Genomic DNA, 12,012 nt, shown 5'->3' with positions numbered 1-12,012 from the left:
ATTGCAAATTGCTATCACAATTTGACCCCAAATGTTGTAGTGAGGCAAGAGTGCCAATATCCAAGAATCTAGAATAAATGTAATGCAAATGAAAGCTAAATGAGAGAAACTAGAATGCAAGCTAAACTAGAAAATAAGTATTACAACCTCTATTTAAACTAGATGATTTAAGCTATAAGAATGGAGAGAAACTAGAATGAATGAGAAGCATGAAGAATGAAGAATATAAGATAGAAGAAGAGGAGCTCCACAAGTATTAGATCTTCAATCCTGTAGGATAACGTTAGTAGAAGAGTGGAACTTTGTGAAATGAGGAGAGAGCTCTTTTAAAGAGAAATGGATGATAGAGATCATGAGGATATGTTATTTTAATTAAATATGAACTTAGGAAAAAGTAGTCAAACTATAGGATAAAAATCAAATAAGTTGATTTTCGGAGATTTGATCAAGGATAGTCATTTAGACAAATTATGCAAAAATTATAGAAAGGGGGCTCATAGTCTAGATGAACATTTTTGGGTAATTACATTTTCCTCTCTTTAACTAATGTGTTATTAGTCTATAACACAGTACATCAAAGAATGAAGAAGCCTAGATGATAGAGAGATCTAATTCTGAAGAATAGAGAAAACATAGATAGAAGATCCTAATTGCATAGTCTATTTAGCAGCAATACTAAATGTTTGGAGAGAAAAGAGACAATATCAATACCCAAGACATACACTGATATGTCAAGAAAAGAAAGCAGATAGATCAAGAGAAAATTTATAGTTGTAGCAAAAAGAAATATGCAAAAATGATAGAATATTCCTACCTCCTTGGTATTGAAATCAAAATGAGATAGAGGAGACATAGAAATAAGCTAGATTTGATTAAATTAGAGCAAATAAAATTTCATGATGATGGATAAGAGATAATGACCAAAGAGAGACCACCAAGCAATGAATATTTTCCCTAGTTTGACTAAGAAATATAAAGCATAATAATTAGGTCAAAGAAAAAAGAAAGATGAAATGAGATAAAATAGAAACAAAAGCAAAGAGTGGAAGAGAGTAGAAATGATGAAGAAATTTAGAAATGATGATTTCCCCAACAAGATTCAAGGATTAAGCCTCAATAGGTAAGACAATTACATAGAAGAAGGAAGAAATTTTGAATAGAAAGATTAGAAAAGGTAGGTAAAAAGCATAGATGAGATGGTTAGATAGAAATGAAGAGATAGATAAGAAAGAAGAGATAAGATAAGATCAAGAAGAGGAAGGAGAAGGATGAATGCAATTAGTTGACATGTCCATGAAATATAAAGAAGAGAGCTCTCTCAAAATGTAAAATGCAAAGATAAGATAGAGTGAACCATAGAAAGAAAGCTAGTATGAAAAGGTGCAATTGTAAGGGTTACATAGGTAGACTCATATGAAAGTCTAGTCCTAGTCAATGCCTAGTCTAGTCCTAGTCAATGCCTAGTTTAAATATCATTGAGCCTTATTAGGGACATTGAAAGATCATAAGATCATCACTAACATAAACTATGAGGATATGAATATTATCTATATCAAATAAAAATGTGGGAATCCAACTTATGCATCAAAGACATATAGGTTAAGATGACTATGCAATTAGATTCCCTAGGTTTAGTGTAGCAAGATTATTCTTGCATTGAGACACAACATGTCGAGATGGCAATAAGCATGCAATTGTAAAAATAGACAATTATGAGGCCTTTGAATTGATCTTAAGTGTCCATAGGACCAATAAATATGCTTAAGACACCTAAGATATAATCAAAGAGGACACCCATAGATAGAAATCAAAGGAAAACATGTCCCATGCCCCCAATCCTCTAGTCCATGACATCCTTGAGAGACTATTAGGGAGAAAACACTCAACAAATAAATGTTCATAGACAACACACAAAGAGAAATAAAGCTAACAAGACTTAGCCAATTATTAGTTTAGGCAGGTGTGTGGAAGTCACATGACTGTCTCTTATAGGACTTGAATCTACCAAATAAGAGGTATCACAACATCCTAGACTGATCTAAAGTATTTTTTAAGTGTTGAGAAATACTTGATGTCAAGAAGATGGGTTTAAAAATACTATTTAACTAGTTGCTAAAGAAACACCAACACAACAACTAGACCCTAATAAGCTATGTAGTTAATCATGCCCCCTAGACCTAGAAAAGAGTCAGTTGTAAGCTACATAAGGAAGAACAAGATGAATGGTGTATGAACACAAAGAGAGATAAAGATAGACATAAGTGTAAGGGTCTCAAGTAGCATCTCTTTCTAGATTTTCACCACTTGGTATAATTCTTTCGAAATCCTTTTTTTTTTGGTGATACATCAAAGTGCCTATTGCTAGGCTCTTAAATTACAATTTTTTCAAGACATTTTCTATTTTTAAGGATTTTTCTGGCATCATATATGATTTTTTGGATTTTTTCAATGATTTAGAGGTTACTTGCTCTCAAGGAAGATTGCATCAATTTGTCCCAACGTCTAGCAATGTGTAGAACATGAAATAGAAGCCAAGTGGATAAGATAAGTAAGAAATAAGGAAGCAAGTGAAAGTGATCCTCAAGGACTAACTCCTCAAGAGTACCCAAGCTTAGGAAAGATAGCCATATGAAGTAAATTTTTGACAAGAAAAGAAAGCCATGAAAGGAGATAACATGTAGGATAAGAATTTAAAGCTAATAAGAGAGATAACATATGGGATAAGCAATGGAAGCCAATAAGAAAGATATCATAAAATAATGTAATCCAAAAGGGTAGACATGTCAAGAGGCCTAAGAACTATGTTTTTCTTTGTGTGATCCAGACCAAGAGGTTGACTAGATATGATATCAATGGGATAGAGAAATAAGAATGAAGTTGGATATGAAGGCTATGAGTGAATGAGAAAGTATAAGCAAGAACATGATAGGTTATGTTGATGGATAAGATAGCCAATACACAAGGATACCTTAACATTGTCAAGATCAAAGAGGAAGAGCGGATAGATAGATGATGGAAGAATTATACATGAAACTTGTTTACTAGGTTTTCATCATGGTACTTATCCAAGGTGCCACAAGAAGTGGTTTTCACCAAGGCACATTTTCATTTTTTTGTATTCATTTTTTGATTTATTTTTTTGATTTTTGGAATTTTAGAAATAGGTTAAGCTTTTTCAAGTTAGATAGTGATTCTATAGGAAATATAAGTCATGATAAGCCAAGACCATAGAAAGGTATGATTAAAAATGTCGATAAGGTGATGGAAAGGAAATGATAGAGAAAAAGTTATATGGAGGATACAAGTTCATACCTTCGAAGGAAAGAAGGAGGTTGGATAGTAAATACACATAGGCTTGAAAAGATTGCATAAGGATAGGGTAGAAAAAATCAACATTGATACACACCTTGAAGGGTGGTGGAATGACCAAGGAATCATTGATGAAATAGATTTAGGTTTTGATATATGAAGTGGTAGAGTAATCTTGGTGGAAGATGGAGTGAAAGGCTTCAAAATCTTTTGAGGAAGATGTTTAGAAGAAGATGGAGTGGAAGCCTTTAGAATCTTAAATGTCAACTTAGATTTATTTTCAAGTTTCACGTATTTCAAAAGAGACTTGGGAATCCATATAGCTTGTTATAATTTATTTCTTTTGGATTCTTGAGAATGCATATCTTAAATAATAGATTTAGGAACCCATATTTGCTTTTATTTCACTTTTTGAATAGTGGACTTTTGTGGTCTATTAAATGTTTTCTTCTTCTTTGCATTCACATATCTATTAGATGGGACATAGTGATCTTCATTTTTCAATGGATTCTGGTATTTCTTCTATTCAACATCCAAATTGCTTCTAAAAGACTTGGGAATTATGGATGGATAAGGCTGATGTGACTAGTTTAGATGGTTGAGTGGATGAATATTTTTCAAGGATGAATGTCTTTTTTGATCTTGAGGTACAATAGGAGAGATAGAAGTGGAAAATTGAGGAGATGAAGGAACATAAGGCCCCAACATGGAAGGAACGTTTGAATTTTTTAGCATTCATGGATAAGGACCAATGACAGATTTAGAAGATAGAAAGGGATAGTGGATAAGGATATCAACATATTTAGAGTGAGTGACATGGCCAAGGCCATTAATAGACTCATGAGTAGCTTTGATAGGAGAAACACCTTTGATAGGAGAATTTGAAGCTTTAAAATAGTTTTGAAGTATGGAGAAGTAGAACAAGAGGGGATATTTTTCTCTTGACATGTTTCTTTATGTATAATAGGCATTGAAATTTTCTCGTGATTTTTAGTAAGTGTAATTGAAATAGTGTAATTGGTGTCTTCATAATACTTGGGAGATGGGAAAGACATAGGATACACAGGGGTGAAGTTATGAAAGAGATGAAAGGGTGCTTGATCTTGGTCTTTTTTAAAATTTGCATTGCTATCTTTTTGATAGTCCTCTTGACATGGAGGCACTTCTAAGGATATGAGAAAATATGAGGTTTACATGATAGGATCTTGAAGAAGCAATGAAGGAAAAGTTGAAGTAGGCATAGTAGGCATAGCATTGCATGGAGTTTTAGGATCTTTATCCTTAGTAGAATTGAAAATTTTTTCAGCCAAGTGAAGTTTAGTTTGATTTTTTTTTAGATGTAACCCTTGAGGGTATGCATCATCAGTGAAAAAAGAATTAGGCTCTTTGTTTGATGGAGTCATGTTGGAAAACTTTGAAGTGTTGGGAGGTGCATGAGTGTTGAAAGAAAATGAGGTATCAAGGAAACTATCACTAGACACATGTTCATCAACATGATCTTGTTCAAGAGAAGTATCCTAATCACATGAGTCATTAGAGGTATCAACAATTCCATCATCAATACAATCTTGGACTTTATGTTTCATCTAAATGCAATCTTCAGTTTTATGACCTTTGTTTCTATGGAAGTGACAATAATGATCATTTCTCCACTATGGAGGTTTTATTTTATGTTCATAAGGTCTAGAGTTGTTTAGTAATGTGATGTATTCATTATCAAGAAGCATTTCAAGATGTTATCATAAGAATCTTCCAATGGAGTAAAAGTTCTCTCAAAAGTATCTCCATGATCATTTTTTTGTTTCTGAAGTGAATAGCATGTATATGTGTCTTCATCACTACCTTGGTCAAAGAAAGGTCCATCATGAAATCTTGGCATAAACTCAAAGGATGTATCACTTGCTTGCTCTATGAAGAGGTATTTATATCAATAGATGAAGACAATTGATGTCTTGGAGTAGATCATGTAGATCTAGAAGAAGATGACCCATATATATATTGAGAGCTTAAGGGAAGCTCATGTGATGATTCCATTCTTTCTTCTAACCTTTTGTCAATTTTAGAATTCATTTCTATCATGTCCATAGTGAGATGAAGGTAACCAAGATCATATGTCTCTTCTATTCCTTTGTATTGAGTGTATAGGTATTGAAACTCTTTAGTGGAATGGAAGAACTCATGATCATCTATACCTAGTTAAGATTTAGTAGCAAAATATTTGAACCCCATAGTGGTAGATAGGAAGTCAGGCATGAAGGAGACTTAGAGGAAGCTAATAAACTGACCCAAGATAACTTGATGTCCAAACTAGAGAGGTAGAATGTTCACCAGTCAAAGAGAGGTGGCAATGAAAGAGTGAATTAATAAGTAAAGTGTCCAAGAAATTTATTTCTCTAGTCAAGAGTTAGGAAAGAAGCCAAATAGCTAAGTAGATAGAAAAAGTGATATGAAAAGTGAACAACTTTCCTAATCAAAGAGTGTAGTCAAGAGGTCAAGACAACAATTTTAGAAAAAAGAAATTCTTAGTATGCTAGCATAACCATGAAGATGGAAAATAGCAAGAGAACTAAGACCAAAGAGTCACTTTAAGCATGTTCAAGCACTAGAGACATAGCAAATTAAAGTCAAATGATGAAACTCTCCTTACCAAGCAACTCAAGAAAAATGTTTGCAATTGATGTTTTGACTTGGAGAAAAATATTTGACAATAGTAGATAGAATAACAAGTTTGATGTTCAAAAGAAAGTTTTTTCAAAGAAATATAGTGACACACAAAGTAGTCTTCAAGAAATCAAGAAAGGGACAAAGAAACCTTGCATGATACAAGCATATGTGAGGTCTCAAAAGAAATTCCTACAACTATCGTCATGTGTATGTTCAAAATATTTTCAAGGGTCATTTCACATGCAAAGACACATTCCAAGAAATACTACCTAAGGTCATAGTTCATTACTCAACAATTTGGTCCATACTTGATGCCCCCTGGCGTCAAACAAAGTGGTCTTCCACAATAGATGTTAATTTTTCCATGAAAATTATAATGGAACAACCAAAGGGACATAAATGGCGATTGTAAAATCTTGGGGTGACTTAGGTAATCCACTAGGATTGATCATTGCACCAAAATGTTAAGTGGAGGAAGAGGGCATCTTCTAATCCTATGGTGTTTAGAAAGGGCTTCCATTCATATCATTCCTCTTTCTACTACTATGGGACACCTTATCATATGATAAGTAATGGAACTCATGGCTAGAAGAGTACCTTGAGAATTCTTTCCTATAATTTTATTGATGGTCCCAATGTTAGGGTTAAAAGATCTAGAACAATATAAGAATAAATAGTTATATGCAAAAACAAAAAAAGAATACTCAAGAACATAGATAACAAACATATTTAATGTGGTTCACCCAAAACTTGGGCTACATATAACTACACAACTTTCAACCTTTCTATTATCTAGAAAAAAATGTACACTAACATTATAATGCATTATGTATCTTAGCTGCTTATAACAATATTTTAGGGAAACCTCTAAAATCAAGGAAATGTGATAGAAAAGTATAGATGAAACTTTGACATCATCAAGTTTCTCCTTAAATGTGGAGAATAAAGGAAGAACAAGGGAAAAAGAAAAAGGGCCTTCACATGAAAAGTGACGAGGCAAGTCAACGAATGATATTCTCAATATAAAGGAAAGAAAGATTGTTGGTTTTGTTAGATTCTGGGGCTTCATTCCATGCTACACCCCATAGAAAATGTTTTCAAGATTATGTTCAAGGTGATTTTGGGCAAGTACATTTGGGTAATGATGAACCCTATCCCATTTTTAGGAAAGGAAAAATAAAGATCAAGTTTCCAAATGAAAATGATTGGATACTGCAGGAGGTAAGGCATGTCCCTAATTTAACTTTAAATCTTATTTTTTGCTAGACAATTGGGTAGTGAAGGCTGCATACTCATGTTTTTAGAAAATATCTAGAAGGTCACTAAATGTTCATTAGTAGTAGGTAAAGGTGATAAGGTAGGCACATTATATTTGTGTACTGGTAACACTTATTCTACCTTAGCTACTATTGATAATGTTAATGTAGGGAAAGCTACTATAAATGTTGCAAGAACAAATTAAAAAATATGGCACCATAGGCTTGGGCACATGAGTGAGAAAGGGATGAAAACCCTTCACACTAAAAATCTATTTCTAGGACTAAAAAATATCGACTTAGAGTTTTGTGAAAATTGTGTTTATGACAAATAGAAAAGAGTCAGATTTCTCAGAGTTGGGAAAGAAAAGAAGAGTGAGAAGTTAGAGCTAGTGCATTCAGATGTATGGGGACAAGCTTGGGTATCATCTCTTGGAGGCTCTTGTTATTATGTTATTTTTATAGATGTTTCAACTAGGAAAACATGAGCATATTTATTGAAACAAAAATTTGATGTTTTTGAAACATTTAAGAAATGGAAAGCTTTGGTTGAGAATGAGATAGGAAAGAAGTTGAAGTGTCTTAGATTCGATAATGGAGGTGAGTAATGTAGTACAACCTTTCAAGATTACTATTCTAATAATGGAATTTGAAGGCATAAGATAGTTCTAGGAACCCCACAAGAAAATGGGGTGTCAGAAAGAGTGAATTGGACACTCTTGGAATGTACAAGGAGTATGATATTGCACGTTGGCTTGCCCCTTCAATTCTTGGTAGATGTTGTAAACATTTTTGTCTATTTGATAAAAAAAGGACCTTCAGCCCCTTTTGATGGTGGTATTCCAGAGGAAGCATGAAATAGAAAAAAGGTAAATTATTCATTATGAAAACTTTTGGTTGTGAAGATTTTGTCCATGTTGATAAAGAAAATAGAACCAAGCATGATACTAAATCTATAAAGTGTACCTTCATTGAATATGGAGTAGGTGACTATGGTTATCACTTATGGAATTTTGAAAATATTAAAATAATCAAAAGTAGATATGTTATATTCAATGAGAAGGTCATGTATAAAGAACAGTTGTAGGAAAATAAGCATGAACATGTCAAACAAGAATATGTGGTGTTGGATGAGACTCCTAAAAATAAAAAGCCATTGGTACTTGATGCTCAACAAGAATATGTTATCCCACAAACTCTTGTAAGTGTTAGGTATTCTACAAGGTTAATTAAACCTCCTAAAAGGTTTTCTCCTTCTTTGTAGTCTATTTTATTGACTGATTCTAGTGAACTAGAAGAATATGAAGAAGTAATGCAGGTGGATGCCAAAGAATGGTAGAAGTTGGGCATGAAAGAGGAGATGGACTCCTTGTTGAAAAGTAAGACTTGGGACTTAGTCCCTTTACCTGAAGGAAAAAGAGTCTTGCCTAACAAATGGGTTTATAAGTTGGAGGAAGATGGAGGAAAGAAAAGGTATAAGGCTAGATTTGTGGTAAAGGGTTTTGCAAAGAAAAAGGGTACAGATTTTGATGAAATATTCTCCCCTATTGTACAAATTACTTCAATTACAACTTTACTAAGTCTTGTGGCTGTAGATGACTTACATCTTGAACAATTAGATGTCAAGAAAAATTTAAATTTACATGCAGCGACCAAAGGGATATCAGGCCAAGGGTAAGGAGAATTTGGTGTGAAGGTTAAGGAAAAGTCTATATGGCCTAAAGTAGGCATCTTGACAATGGTATTTAAAATTTGATAGTTTCATGGATGAAAAAGGGTATCATAGATGTCATTTTGATCACTATGTATATTTCAAGAGATTGAATGATTGGAGTACATTATCCTATTACTCTATGTTGATGACATGCTTGTTGCTAGGTCTAATATGCAACAAATAAATAAACTTAAAGAAAAATTAGCAAAATCATATGCTATGAAGGATTTGGGTCTTGTTAAGAAAATCCTTGGTATGAGGATTACATGAGACAAGAAAAATAGAAACTTGAATTTTTCCCAAAGTGAGTATATAAAGAAGGTGTTGAAAAGATTTAATATGTAGGATGCAAAATTAGTCAATACACCTTTGGCTAGTCATTTTAAAAATGAGTAAGGAAATATCCCCAAAGGCACAGGAAGAGGTAGATAAAATTTCTAACATTCTATATTCATGAATTTTTGGCAATCTAATGTATGCAATGGTATGCACATGATTAGATTATGCTCATGTAGTGGGAGTTGTTAGTAGGTATATGAGCAATCTGGTATGGAACATTGGAATGCTATCAAATGGATTATTTGATATTTGAATGTTATTACTACAACAACATTATGTTTCATAGGATCTAGTTTTTCTCTAAGTGAACTTTTTGACTCTAATCTAGCAGGAGATATTAATACAAGGAGGAGTACTAGAGGGTATGCTTTTACTATAGGAGGCACTGTAGTCAGTTGTATTTCTAGATTACAGAAGGTTAATACACTTTCAATGATTGAAGCTGAGTATGTAGTTTCTATAGAAGCTAGTAAATAGATGATTTGGTTGCAATGTTTTCTAGAAGAATTGGGTCAGAAATAGGAAGGTCACCCATTCTATAGTGATAGCTAGAGTTCCATTTATCTTGCAAAGAATTCTAATTTTTATTCAAGGACAAAGTGAATACAACTCTAGTACCATTTTATAAGGTCCATTTTGGAGGATGACTAATTGTAGCTTGAAAAGATTCAAACAAGTGAAAATCCTATAGACATGTTCACAAAGGTAGTCCCCAAGGAGAAGCTAGTTTCTTACTTAGCTTCTATTGGGCTTCTTGACTGATGATCATGGAGGTAATACACAACAAAGTATTTTAACTAGTAGGAGTTGCAAATACTACATTATCATTTAAATTTAGTCTTCAAGTGAGAGATTGTTTTGTGTTGAGCATGATCAGTCTCCAAGTGGGAGATTGTTGATATTGTGGCAACTAATCATGTGGTGGGTGTTGATGTTGTGGCCACAATATCAACACCCAATTCCACAAGTACTAACACTAAGTGAAGATAAGCACTATATCTACAAAAGTTTTATGTCATTGATAGCCTCGAGTTTAAAGTGGGTCAAAATAGCTAGGTTCGCTTGTCCCCACTTGTCTTGTTCCTCTTGATCACTCAAGAGCATGCCCTCTAAAGTATTGAAGAAAGAGATTGTTGAAAATAGATTGATACAAGTATGATAAATATGTTTCAATAATTATTTTTTCATTGATGTAAAATCTAATTTTTTCTAATAAGACAACTACTTATATGATTTAAGTACTATCACTTGATTGATTGATGAAGAGAATTTGATCAAAAAATGTAACAAAAGCACCTAGAGGAAAGGTTGAGCAATGATATACAAAGTAGTACAAGAATCAACTAAGACAGTGATATCATAGTGTATTGATAATTGACTTAAGGTTACAAAGATTGGTTACACTAAGCAAATTGAGAAGAACAAGTTAAACAAAGTTTATCTACCAAGCTTGACTAAATAGATAGTAGGTGCCAAGAAAAACTAGGGCAATTCGAGTAGAAAAACTAGTTGGAGCTAAGTAAATTTTTCATTTTAGTATATGTTGAGCAAAATAGTGGATCCCAAATAAAGTTTAGTTGATGCCAAGCACCAATAAATTTTAGTTCGTAGTGAGTAATTTTTCAGAGGATGCTCAGAAATGTAGTATGTGTTGAGCATAAAAAATAAGTTAATTTTGAATGCCAACATTACTAGAAGGATTATGAATTTGATGGATATGAGCTGACAAGTTTGTTTTCTTAGATTGTGTGAACCAGGTGGAAGATAAGATTGATGAGCTATTGGCACAAAATTTATCATAAACTATTTTGAGGTGAATTCAAAGAGGATTAAAGGAGAAGTTTATAGAAGTGATATGGAATGAGGGGTAGATTCATTGAATCCTACCTAATCTATCCTAACCCTAAAATGGATGATGGAGAATGAATGACAAAAGATCTTAATTCTCTATTTATAGGGATGGCTAGTTAGAAGCAAGGGTTATCATGTGCAAGAACCTAAGCAAGACAAGGAGTCAAGGGTATTGCTTCATCAAGTGACCTAAGTAAAGAGTCTGCATTCACATGTTAAGAAAGAAGACTTAAGGGTATGAATGGTTGAAGGGTGGATAAGATATTAAAGCTAAAATGTGTGAAATCCAAGCATAATGGAGGATTGAAATAGAGATATGTAATCTGTAAATGTAGTTGTAAGTTGTTATTAGATCAAAGCCTTACTATTACTCTCTAATAATTGTATTAGTCTAGGGCAAATCTTTTGGATTAATTTTGAGCTAATAGTCATTTGTAAATCCTTTAATTGGGTGACATTTCAAGTGAATGGCCTAAAGTCTTCTAATAAGGCTCACTCCTAATAGGAAATCCTTTAATAGGGTCACATTTAACAGTGTGTATTGTAAACTTTAACAGGGTTGGCCTTTTACAAGGCATCACTTTAGAAGAGTGAAAAAGAGTAGCATGTTATCAGTGGTCTTTTCAGAATTGGGTTTCCATGTAAATCATTGTGGAAAATATGTTGTTGAATATGTTATGTTTCATGTTTACATTTTTGCAAATTGATTTGATAGTAACCTACAAGTTTTAAGTAAATGCATAATATTTTGGATGCATGCATGATGATAAATGTTTTATGGATTCATTAAGTTGTGAGAATTTTTATATTTGGACCTTGGATAACTGATTCACCCCCCCCCAGTTATTCTAAATAATTCCAACAATTGGTAATAGAACC

The sequence above is a fragment of the Cupressus sempervirens genome, chromosome 5 (genome assembly GCF_028749045.1).
Source record: "Cupressus sempervirens isolate cs-2001-9-10 chromosome 5, ASM2874904v1, whole genome shotgun sequence".
Classification (NCBI taxonomy): Eukaryota; Viridiplantae; Streptophyta; class Pinopsida; order Cupressales; family Cupressaceae; genus Cupressus; species Cupressus sempervirens.
This window is presented reverse-complemented; position numbering follows the sequence as displayed.